Below are 13,065 nucleotides of genomic sequence, written 5' to 3' on the forward strand. Positions count from 1 at the left end.
CTAGATCCATCAATTTCTAAACATTTGGGCGTGAAATTACAAATCTTTATAAATTATGGACTAAAGTGTTAGTTTTACAAACCTTTGGGCCTTAATTGAAAATTTGAGACATATTGGCCAAGAACGTCGTTTTTACCAAAAGATGAGTTTTCGGTAAACATCGAGCTAAAGCAAACAACGAAATAATAACGAGTGGACAAAATACATAGATAACGATTTTTATTGGGCCTAATATTCGCATTGCGTGGCCAATGGGCCTTAAGGGTCCATTCAAGTGTATATTTTGCCCAATATTTTCCATGACATGTTTATTGAGCCTTGCGACCCATTTACATGTTAATTTGGGTCTGATCTATGGGTCACATGTTTGTTGGGCCTTGGTGGTCCACTTACATGCCTATTTGGCCTAAATTACCCTCTTACATGCTATTGGACCTTTGCGGTCCATTTACATGCTAATTAGGTTTGGACCGAAATTCACATGTTAGTAGACCGTAGCTATACCTTTACATAATTATCTAACTTCGTATACTTTTATACATATATTTGGGTTTGAAAACACACAACATTCACGTAAACATTAATCAGGGTGAAAAACATAACAAACATGAAAGGTTGAGACTCTAGTGAGACTTGTCGGTTGGCACCTCTGAGTGTACAGTCATATCCTTTAGTTATAACCAGAGTTTCTTGGAGGGAGAGCGGGAGTTTGTGTATAGATCTATATGGGGTGACCCCCACACCTTAGTTGTTCGCTACAACTAGACTAGGCCAGTCTAGGATGACAAAACCTTTAGCAAATACCAACATTTGGAAAACATCAAGACAAGCAACCTAGTCATTATCATGCATGTTTATAACGGCTCATATAGAGATCCAATACCAATTCAACATTTCGGAGATTAACCCTTTGATTGTGTCAATACTAAACAACTTAATTAATGATACAAGAACCTCAACATTATTATAAATCAGAAAATATCGGATTTTCTACGGGAATACCATTGTTTATTTATAACTTACTTATAATACTAGGAAATTTAAACTGCAATCATATATGTTACTGCTATGAAACTCACACATGCATTTATACTTGATTTTCACATCATTTTCAAATATTTTACATAAAATATCGGATTTTTTGGGTTTTTACGAAAGATACAAGGACTTTTATTCAAACATACTTATGAACTCACCAACATTATATTTGTTGACCGTTTTCAAAATAACTTGTATTCTCAGGTAATCGTTAAGCAGAAAGATTTTCAAGTGTGTATGAATTTATTTTGTGTAACATCGCCTATTGTACTATCAATACTTTGAATCTATGTAATCTTTAACAATGTACTTGATGTGAACAATGTCGGTTGTAATATGTAATGTTAGTAATGAATGTGTTATGTTTCATGTATATTCATTGTGATGATAATTCAATTGTTAGTCACACGAGCCTTCGGACGTTTCCGCCGTCAAGTTCGGGGGTGTGACAGATAAGTAAGCATCACCTTATAAGGGATTTGCGTATGTTCCCTATCACAATTCATTTTAAAGCGGTGAGGGTATTCGATTCCATAATAACACTGTAGTTAAAGTGTTAAACATGCTCAAATGAGAGCAACTAGATAAAGTAACATTTGGATGTTTTCACATCGGGTGGCCCAAAGCAGACAATATTGTAATGCTTTCCCTAAGGGGGTGTTACATTGAATGAGAGTCTTTAACAATGAATGGGAATTTTAATGGATATATTAAACTGTGAAAATGAAGATTTTGTCGTTTCTTACCTAAAGAGGCGTAACAAAAAATGCCATGTTAACCTATTTAAGCAACATTCACATTTTAATACGTTGAAATAGTTGTTTTCTAAAGTGTTTCTATTTGAATCGTTTCATATATATATATATATATATATATATATATATATATATATATATATATATATATATATATATATATATATATATATATATATACTAGAAAAGTTTGAGGCCCGTGCTAAGCACGACCCATGGAGGGTAATTTGGGTATTTCTTTTATCATTATCTAAAGTATATTGTACTAATAACCAAAAAAGTGAAAGTATAATGCTATAAATGGGTAGATTTCCAATGTATAATGCCTGAGGTTTCAGTAATTCTATCTGCAACAAAAAATTATACAACACAACGATAACCACAAACACCCTGAATTATCAAGAAGTCTAAAGTTAAATGACATGTAGTCGATTTGAAATACAATTTACAATAAAGTCTTAAATAACGGACACAAAGAATAAGCGCAAACATGTTGACACTTTATCTATAACAAAACCATCCGTACGTACAACTAACAGAAAGAAAACCAAACCAGAAAACACACATTTTCCACAGTTGCTTGCAAGTGTTGGAGTTCACCATCTTGAGATAACATAAAATTATTATTTATTCTATAGTTCATGTGAATAATTTCTTTACCTATCATTTAATTATATATATATATATATATATATATATATATATATATATATATATATATATATATATATATATATCAACTACGGAAAAAAATCTTAATAAATATTGAATAACAAGAATGAAACTGTATCGGCTCGAGTGTTACAAACATTATAACATAGGGTATTATTGTAATTTAGCTTTGTTTATCACCTTATGAATTTTTGATATGAAATGCACATATGTTGTTCCTGTATGTCCCTTTAAAAAAAAACAAAATAATATCAAAAATTAGCTTTAACGATTAAAAAATAAAAGGCATCAAAAGTTACCAGAGCAATATTAAAGGTATTTTAACAATAATCGATGAAAAAAAAACTCATCTTGACAACTAAGGTATTTTAGCCCTAATCAATGAAAAAAACTCAACGTGACATCTAATTCATGGAAAAGAGAAGGGCTGAAATTATCAGTTAACCCAATGTCATACATGTCACTTGTTAGTTTGACATTACTTGCAAAACAAGAGTTGCTTAGGATCAATCAACAAAAAAAAATATGATTAAAAAAATTAACTTTATTATACTTTTATGCAAGTGTAAACTACTTATTTAGTTGTTCACTCTTGTAGTGCTTTAGATGGTACTAAATTCAAGTTTACTCTTGTTTTTAAAATTCTTGATTTTTTTCCATTAACACATATAGTCCATTGATAATAGGTTGATTTGTTGATCTTTTATCTTTAAGTTGTAGTTCTTTCTAGTTAAGTGGTGAATTCCTTTTAGGAAAAATACACAACAATAAATTATATGGCGGTTAATATTAGTGTGTAAATGACAAATTGAGTTTAAATTTATAATGTTAGAATTAGTAAAGTTTTGTCTTACTTTGATAGTTTTATGCCTTTGGATTCAAAGTCATTAATTTTTTTTTAATCTTTTTTTATTCAAGGGATTTTATACTTTCATTTTGTCGAGTACAGGTTTCAAATCGAGTATCCCATAAGTAAAGCATCCAAAATTCATTTTTTTTTTCATAATTCCTTCATTCACATAAGAGAAGCTATACTTACTTACCGGTACTTATGTAGCGCACGTAGAAAATAAACATAAAAACCTCTTAATTCAAAGTCTTTTGCTATCAGTTCACTATAATTGTTGCAACTTTGTCTACAAATACTCAAAATCTATGTCCAATTTCAAATTTGAGTATTCTCCTTTGCCATCTAAAGTCAACTTTTGCTCTCTCATTTGGAACACGAGTTATGGAATTTTTACAGAAAAACCCACTAATTATGGCATTTTTATAGAAAAATATTTGCTCGATTGTTATACTGTTATACAAAACAAGTTAAGTGTTGATTGTTGTATCATCAAGGTTAATATATTTGGAAATGTGTATCATGTCCAGGCCTATAAAGAAACTAAATCTGATTCTAAATCTTCATGCTAGCATTAATATTACAATTGGAAAAAATATTAGCAATCTCATTTAGCCTGCATCATTTACACTTATTTTAGACAAAAAGGATAAAATGGTTATTTATCTGATTTAGTGGTTCAATATGTCCAGAAAAAGAAACGGTCTTCATTTGTATAGAATTTCTCATGACAATCATCATTTATCCATACAATACATCAATTAAGCACTTAAGAAAAAATAACATGTCCCAACTCAAATACATGTAACGGTGTTATTACAAAATATGAGTAACTAAATGCTTTTTGAATTGACGTAGAAATAGAATATTTGTTAATTTATATAATCGTGATATTAGTGACAATTCAATACCACTAAGTTTCCACATTCAATCAGTTTTGAAAGTCAATAGGAAATGCTTATTATATTTCTTGAAACAAACTAGCATTCTTTGCTTTTTCCATTTGAAAATCAGGAAAATGTTGTAATATATGACAAAAAGAAAACACAAAAACTATAAACAAATTTTAAATAACAAGCCAGTAAATAAAACAAAATCTAGATTCTAAAGTGAAAGTATTTAGCATCAAAACACCCGGGTTTAAAGAATATGATTAACTTAATCCTTCCAACCAAAGCCAACCTTGCTATTTGGGTTGACTGATAACAATCATGAAAACCATCCAAGTAATTTACTTTAAAAAAAATTCAATCCAGACTACGTTACTTACAGGAATCCCATGCCAGGTTGCTTTTTTATTTTTTTAAGACTTCAATTAAACAACCACTACCATCTAATAAGCGATACACAAAAGCATCTTCAAGTATCATGAACTACTAACTTGGTAATTGCTAATAAGATAAAGAAAAGAACAAGATACCATATTAGTAGGAATTTTTATGTAACATAGAGATAATAATCACCCATATAAAGATAGTAAGAGTTTTTCATGAGACGTAAAAAAATTTATCAGAGAAAGTAGAGCATATATCATTTAGAGATGGAATTCGGTTTTACCTGATAGACATAGGTAATTAGGAACTTGATGCAATAGAAAGGACTAATGAAATTTAATTAAACCCACACAATAAAACCCTAAATAATCTGAAATTAAGTTACAAATTTTAACAAAATTCTCAAAATATAAGAGGGGAAGGACCAGTGGCAAACGACAAAAGCATGTAATCAGGACACCAAATGATTCGAACACAGGGGAAATTGTTAAAAGAAAGGTTAATAACCTCTTGAAATCAAAAGGAAATTATAAACTATGAGGGAAATGATGGCGTTAATAAGGAGATGATTAACCTTTGCCAATCTCCAAAAAGATTGAAGAATGGTGTTAAAGACACAAGTCGTTAAAACACCTAAAGGGTCTCCCAATTCCATCATGAAACTTCAACAACTCCACAATTCCCGAAATATTAATTTCTCTGTGCAAAATAAAAAAGGGGTGCTTTGTCTATATCTGAACAACATCAACCTATTTATCTCTGACATTTTTACTATAAACAGGAAACCGTCAATCGATTTCTGAATATAAGATGTCGGGATACGGAAGAGGAGAGGAAAAGAGAAGAGGGGATTAGCAATGGACGATTAGGTTTCGAAGGATGCCGATGCAGGAGGAGGAAGATGTATGAATCACTAACCGATCAAACTCTGGGCAAAGTAAATGCAGAGCGTATTTGTGTTTCTTGGCATATACATGCAAGTAAAAATTGAAGCGGTGTATATCTGATTTGAAGGAAGACGACATCTTTAAAAAAGCGATACCCATGGATGCACATCAAACCCGACCAAATGTACTCCAGATGTCATCGATGTTCTTGTTAGGAAGGAAGACAAACTTGTTATTGGAGGGAACCAGAATCACCAAGTCATTGGATCTTTCACTGTAGAGAAGGTGAAATGTTGAAGAGAAGAGAAGAAGAGACGTTGTGCGTGGAGGTTGTCGCACGTTGCGTCGATTAGAATTTAGTGTACGTGGCGTAGTTGGAAATGGGTGAATTTGATGTAGAAGGCATTAGAATAAAAGGGTTTTTTTATATAATAATGATATATATATATATATATATATATATATATATATATATATATATATGTGTGTGTGTGTGTGTGTGTGTGCGCGCGCGCGCACGCGCGCGTCTTTTACCATATTTTCATTATTGATGTGTTATCATTATCTAGTATTTTCCCTCATATTTTGATAAAATACATATTTCCTATTTTATATATATATATATATATATATATATATATATATATATATATATATATATATATATATACTAGCCGTCTACCCGCGCAAAGCGGCGGGGCACGTGAGTTCTTTCGGTGATATGTTTCCATTACAAAATTGTTATGTTAAAAAAAAGTACATCTTGAAGACAATATAATCAAACTATGGTGTTATTTGTTACATCATGCATCAAATAACCAATAAAAAGCAACCAATCAAGACGACACAAAATATTAATCGTGCAATACTTCGTGTAACTGGTATTGGTTTCATATCGATGGATGTGGATTCGCATATGAAATCAATTGTGTTCGCATCTATGAAATCAGTTCGCATATGACATCAATTGAGTTCGCATTTGGTTTTGTGGGTCAAAACAGTTCGCATAAGAAGTTCACGATTTGTTTGAGGTTAATTGATTTTGATTTCGCAAGCTTGGAGTCGGAGATCTGGATTGTGTTCGCATCTATAGAATGCGAGGAGAATTTAATGGTGATATTCAGTTCGCATTTGGTGACACAAGTACGTGGTTGATGATTTTTGGTTGGTTCGCATTTGAAATTAGTGGGTTTCGCATTTGGGTTCGTATCTGGGTTTCTCAAACAACTGAAATGCGAATATGAGACAACTGATTAATTTCTCAGTTAATGCGATGAAATGCGAATGAACTCAAAGACGGATGGATGCAAGATGCGAAGAATTTGAATGAAAATGCGAAGTTTTTAATGTATAAATGCGAATTGGGGAAGAAAGCTTAGAGTTTCGCATTTGGCACCTGATCTTTTCAAGAAATAATATAAGTGGTCCAACTTCGCAAAATGGGGTCATTTAATCAGAAAATCGATCATTCTTCAAATATGACATTTAATCAGAAAATCGATCTAAAAATGAGACATTTGGTGTTTATCGATTTTTCAGGGTCGACGGGTTGTATGAAAAGCGAAGGCTGAGTAATTGAAAATTAGAGGATCGATGGTTGCTACTAATTACTTGTAACTGGTATTGGTTTCATATCGATGGATGTGGATTCGCATATGAAATCAATTGTGTTCGCATCTATGAAATCAGTTCGCATATGACATCAATTGAGTTCGCATTTGGTTTTGTGGGTCAAAACAGTTCGCATAAGAAGTTCACGATTTGTTTGAGGTTAATTGATTTTGATATCGCAAGCTTGGAGTCGGAGATCTGGATTGTGTTCGCATCTATAGAATGCGAGGAGAATTTAATGGTGATATTCAGTTCGCATTTGGTGACACAAGTACGTGGTTGATGATTTTTGGTTGGTTCGCATTTGAAATCAGTGGGTTTCGCATTTGGGTTCGTATCTGGGTTTCTCAAACAACTGAAATGCGAATATGAGACAACTGATTAATTTCTCAGTTAATGCGATGAAATGCGAATGAACTCAAAGACGGATGGATGCAAGATGCGAAGAATTTGAATGAAAATGCGAAGTTTTTAATGTATAAATGCGAATTGGGGAAGAAAGCTTAGAGTTTCGCATTTGGCACCTGATCTTTTCAAGAAATAATATAAGTGGTCCAACTTCGCAAAATGGGGTCATTTAATCAGAAAATCGATCATTCTTCAAATATGACATTTAATCAGAAAATCGATCTAAAAATGAGACATTTGGTGTTTATCGATTTTTCAGGGTCGACGGGTTGTATGAAAAGCGAAGGCTGAGTAATTGAAAATTAGAGGATCGATGGTTGCTACTAATTACTTGTAACTGGTATTGGTTTCATATCGATGGATGTGGATTCGCATATGAAATCAATTGTGTTCGCATCTATGAAATCAGTTCGCATATGACATCAATTGAGTTCGCATTTGGTTTTGTGGGTCAAAACAGTTCGCATAAGAAGTTCACGATTTGTTTGAGGTTAATTGATTTTGATATCGCAAGCTTGGAGTCGGAGATCTGGATGTGTTCGCATCTATAGAATGCGAGGAGAATTTAATGGTGATATTCAGTTCGCATTTGGTGACACAAGTACGTGGTTGATGATTTTTGGTTGGTTCGCATTTGAAATCAGTGGGTTTCGCATTTGGGTTCGTATCTGGGTTTCTCAAACAACTGAAATGCGAATATGAGACAACTGATTAATTTCTCAGTTAATGCGATGAAATGCGAATGAACTCAAAGACGGATGGATGCAAGATGCGAAGAATTTGAATGAAAATGCGAAGTTTTTAATGTATAAATGCGAATTGGGGAAGAAAGCTTAGAGTTTCGCATTTGGCACCTGATCTTTTCAAGAAATAATATAAGTGGTCCAACTTCGCAAAATGGGGTCATTTAATCAGAAAATCGATCATTCTTCAAATATGACATTTAATCAGAAAATCGATCTAAAAATGAGACATTTGGTGTTTATCGATTTTTCAGGGTCGACGGGTTGTATGAAAAGCGAAGGCTGAGTAATTGAAAATTAGAGGATCGATGGTTGCTACTAATTACTTGTAACTGGTATTGGTTTCATATCGATGGATGTGGATTCGCATATGAAATCAATTGTGTTCGCATCTATGAAATCAGTTCGCATATGACATCAATTGAGTTCGCATTTGGTTTTGTGGGTCAAAACAGTTCGCATAAGAAGTTCACGATTTGTTTGAGGTTAATTGATTTTGATATCGCAAGCTTGGAGTCGGAGATCTGGATGTGTTCGCATCTATAGAATGCGAGGAGAATTTAATGGTGATATTCAGTTCGCATTTGGTGACACAAGTACGTGGTTGATGATTTTTGGTTGGTTCGCATTTGAAATCAGTGGGTTTCGCATTTGGGTTCGTATCTGGGTTTCTCAAACAACTGAAATGCGAATATGAGACAACTGATTAATTTCTCAGTTAATGCGATGAAATGCGAATGAACTCAAAGACGGATGGATGCAAGATGCGAAGAATTTGAATGAAAATGCGAAGTTTTTAATGTATAAATGCGAATTGGGGAAGAAAGCTTAGAGTTTCGCATTTGGCACCTGATCTTTTCAAGAAATAATATAAGTGGTCCAACTTCGCAAAATGGGGTCATTTAATCAGAAAATCGATCATTCTTCAAATATGACATTTAATCAGAAAATCGATCTAAAAATGAGACATTTGGTGTTTATCGATTTTTCAGGGTCGACGGGTTGTATGAAAAGCGAAGGCTGAGTAATTGAAAATTAGAGGATCGATGGTTGCTACTAATTACTTGTAACTGGTATTGGTTTCATATCGATGGATGTGGATTCGCATATGAAATCAATTGTGTTCGCATCTATGAAATCAGTTCGCATATGACATCAATTGAGTTCGCATTTGGTTTTGTGGGTCAAAACAGTTCGCATAAGAAGTTCACGATTTGTTTGAGGTTAATTGATTTTGATATCGCAAGCTTGGAGTCGGAGATCTGGATGTGTTCGCATCTATAGAATGCGAGGAGAATTTAATGGTGATATTCAGTTCGCATTTGGTGACACAAGTACGTGGTTGATGATTTTTGGTTGGTTCGCATTTGAAATTAGTGGGTTTCGCATTTGGGTTCGTATCTGGGTTTCTCAAACAACTGAAATGCGAATATGAGACAACTGATTAATTTCTCAGTTAATGCGATGAAATGCGAATGAACTCAAAGACGGATGGATGCAAGATGCGAAGAATTTGAATGAAAATGCGAAGTTTTTAATGTATAAATGCGAATTGGGGAAGAAAGCTTAGAGTTTCGCATTTGGCACCTGATCTTTTCAAGAAATAATATAAGTGGTCCAACTTCGCAAAATGGGGTCATTTAATCAGAAAATCGATCATTCTTCAAATATGACATTTAATCAGAAAATCGATCTAAAAATGAGACATTTGGTGTTTATCGATTTTTCAGGGTCGACGGGTTGTATGAAAAGCGAAGGCTGAGTAATTGAAAATTAGAGGATCGATGGTTGCTACTAATTACTTGTAACTGGTATTGGTTTCATATCGATGGATGTGGATTCGCATATGAAATCAATTGAGTTCGCATCTATGAAATCAGTTCGCATATGACATCAATTGAGTTCGCATTTGGTTTTGTGGGTCAAAACAGTTCGCATAAGAAGTTCACGATATTTTTGAGGTTAATTGATTTTGATATCGCAAGCTTGGAGTCGGAGATCTGGATTGTGTTCGCATCTATAGAATGCGAGGAGAATTTAATGGTGATATTCAGTTCGCATTTGGTGACACAAGTACGTGGTTGATGATTTTTGGTTGGTTCGCATTTGAAATTAGTGGGTGTCGCATTTGGGTTCGTATCTGGGTTTCTCAAACAACTGAAATGCGAATATGAGACAACTGATTAATTTCTCAGTTAATGCGATGAAATGCGAATGAACTCAAAGACGGATGGATGCAAGATGCGAAGAATTTGAATGAAAATGCGAATTGGGGAAGAAAGCTTAGAGTTTCGCATATAAATGAAAGTACGATGCTATTCCTTGTATTTAGTTGTTTTCAATGCAAAGAATAAGATAAAATGGAAGTACGGTATTAGCTAATCTGCAATTGCATTCAAATATTAAGAATATTGATAATACCAAATGTGCAATTTGGGTTAAAAAAAACTTAACTTGAGCTTGTAAGGGGAGATAATTCTCTAGAATAAAATCACTCTTTCTTTTAATCGTGAGAATCACAATCAGTTGAACTGTTGAAGAGATGAAGTAACAGGTCGTGCTTCGAAAAAATGAGAGAGTGGACATCAAATGAAAAAATTATCCAAAACCTATAAATCAGATAAACTAAAACAACTTAAAAAAATAATAAAATTCTTACAATCCAAAAACAAAACCAAGATGAATTAAACACAATAATCATAGTCAAGTTTTGAAATATATTGAATTAACTTGAACCAATATTCTGCACATTGGGTGTTAGGCAATATACTCCTGCAAAAAATAATGTAAAACAAGCTCATAAATTGTGAATAAAATAAACAACTAACCCTAAAACTGGTTGGAAATAGTGTGTGCTGATCTCATCAAATAATCTGGCATTTATGAATAGCTCTAAATAATCTTAAACAACATAGGTGAGTGTAAGAATCGATATATCCATGAAACACAGAGTAAAATCATTATATGACAATTAAGTAAAACTAAAAAAAAACATGGAACAGAGAATTTGATAGAACTATTTACCTGGATAGTGGTGAAGATGGAGATGGTTAGTGAAGGCTTCAACGTTGGGGTTTAATTAGAGTGTGAATACAAAGATAGGGGAGAAGACAAAGATGGTAGACGATGGTGGTGAGGTCATGATAACAGTTCGATTTCTGTGATTTTCACCCAATTCATAACAAAAATTGTTATTTTTCTTGAAAACAAACATTAATTAAATGGATAAGGATTCAACAACTACAGTAAAATGATAGAGTAATAAGATATTTCCTTCATTAACTGGAGTCCATATCAGTACAGATAGTTGAAGATATACCTGAATTGATACAGATAGTTGAGAAATGTCAAAAGGACACAAATACCCTTAGTACCACTTAAACAAGAAAGCTTTACTCTAGATACACTTATACAAGAATATTTAATATACAAATGATTACCCAAAATGTAGACAAACATCAGAACCTGAAATGGAGAGGAAACACCGGAAATTGAGAGTAAACATTGACGATTATGTGATAAATGACTGAAAAGAACACTTTAAAATTGCTAACAAAAACCTGTATTGTTAGAGAACGTTTGTAAATTAATAGTGTTTGCCTCCTGGTTCTGCAATAGAGAGAGAGAGAGAGAGAGAGAGAGAGAGAGAGATGGTTGGAGACCTATGACCACAAAAAGAGAATATGTGTGTGCATATGGCTTAAAGAGCACTAACCTTGAAATCGTGTTGGATCCTGGTCCACTGTGACACTTGTTGTGAAAATGGTTGTCTGAGGTTTCTAGAGAGTCGAGTGCGACCAGCTGTGAGTAGTAGATGGTTAGGTCTCCAGGTATGTGTGTAAAATGCGTAACACTTACGACCTCACAGATAAGAAATTTTTTGCAGTCAATTGGTCATATAAGGGGATGGGGCAGAGATATGAAGAAAAAGATTCGTTCTAGACTTGACCGGTGCAATCGATCAAAATCAAATAATTAGAGAATAGAACAGTAGCATATGCTAGATGTCGAGAGATGGGGGTTGTGAACGGTGGTAAGATGAAGTGCGATGATGATGAAGGTGGCCTGTTTGATGGTAGTGAAGGTTATGTGACAACAAAGTTTACTGATGGTGTTGTGATGTTCGATATTCGGGTTTCTAAAGGAGATATGCAAGAGAAGAGAAAGGCAGAGGTGTTTAGCAGCGACTGTAATGGTCTCAGTGGTCAAGGTGTGGTGGGTAACTGCGTCGAATATGGGAGGAATTTTAGAGTATTTAATAGAGAGGGAGAGAGTTCAAGGAGAGAAGAGATGGCGACTCATCTAGGGTTATTCTACAAGGAAGGGCTATAGATACTAAGATAAGAGATGATATATAAAGTTTATCTATAGACCGATTCAATTGGCAAAATCTGAGGAAGACGGGTTCTTCTTTGACCAGTTCAATTTGAAGAAGAAAGCCAAAGCCTATTCAATATGTACGTAATTCATGTTAACCGCGTAAGATTTGGTATTTTTCTATGCATAAACTCATTGTAAATAGCGTAATAAGGGTTATACCTCTTAAAATTTAATATTATTTTATTAATGATTACTTGTACTAACAGCTTAATGGTTTGGACGTCTTAAAAAAATATTATTATTATATTGAATCTATTTATGGAAATAGTTGGATTTCTATTATAAGGTAGTATAGATATATATATATATATATATATATATATATATATATATATATATATATATATATATATATATATATATATATATATATATATATATATATATATATATATATATATATATATATATATATAGAATGTCCATACTACTCGTTTTTGGTATTCTAGG

The 13,065-nt window shown here is 33.1% G+C and overlaps 1 long non-coding RNA gene across 2 annotated transcripts; it reads right to left on the reverse strand.

The window, feature by feature from the left end:
* Positions 1–10,796: 10,796 nt before the first annotated feature.
* LOC145011460 (uncharacterized) lies at positions 10,797–12,650 on the reverse strand. Of its 2 annotated transcripts, XR_013664115.1 has the most exons (4): positions 11,951–12,649; positions 11,676–11,844; positions 11,260–11,554; positions 10,797–11,007 (listed from the first exon to the last, which is right to left on the reverse strand). It is a non-coding gene; the product is annotated as an uncharacterized LOC145011460 (long non-coding RNA). The 2 variants fall into 2 exon arrangements; XR_013664114.1 differs by having other exon boundaries at positions 11,260–11,844; positions 11,951–12,650.
* Between the last annotated feature and the right edge of the window lie 415 nt (positions 12,651–13,065).

This window comes from Lactuca saligna, chromosome 8 (assembly GCF_052625555.1).
Source record: "Lactuca saligna cultivar CGN05327 chromosome 8, ASM5262555v1, whole genome shotgun sequence".
In the NCBI taxonomy this organism is placed as follows: domain Eukaryota; kingdom Viridiplantae; phylum Streptophyta; class Magnoliopsida; order Asterales; family Asteraceae; genus Lactuca; species Lactuca saligna.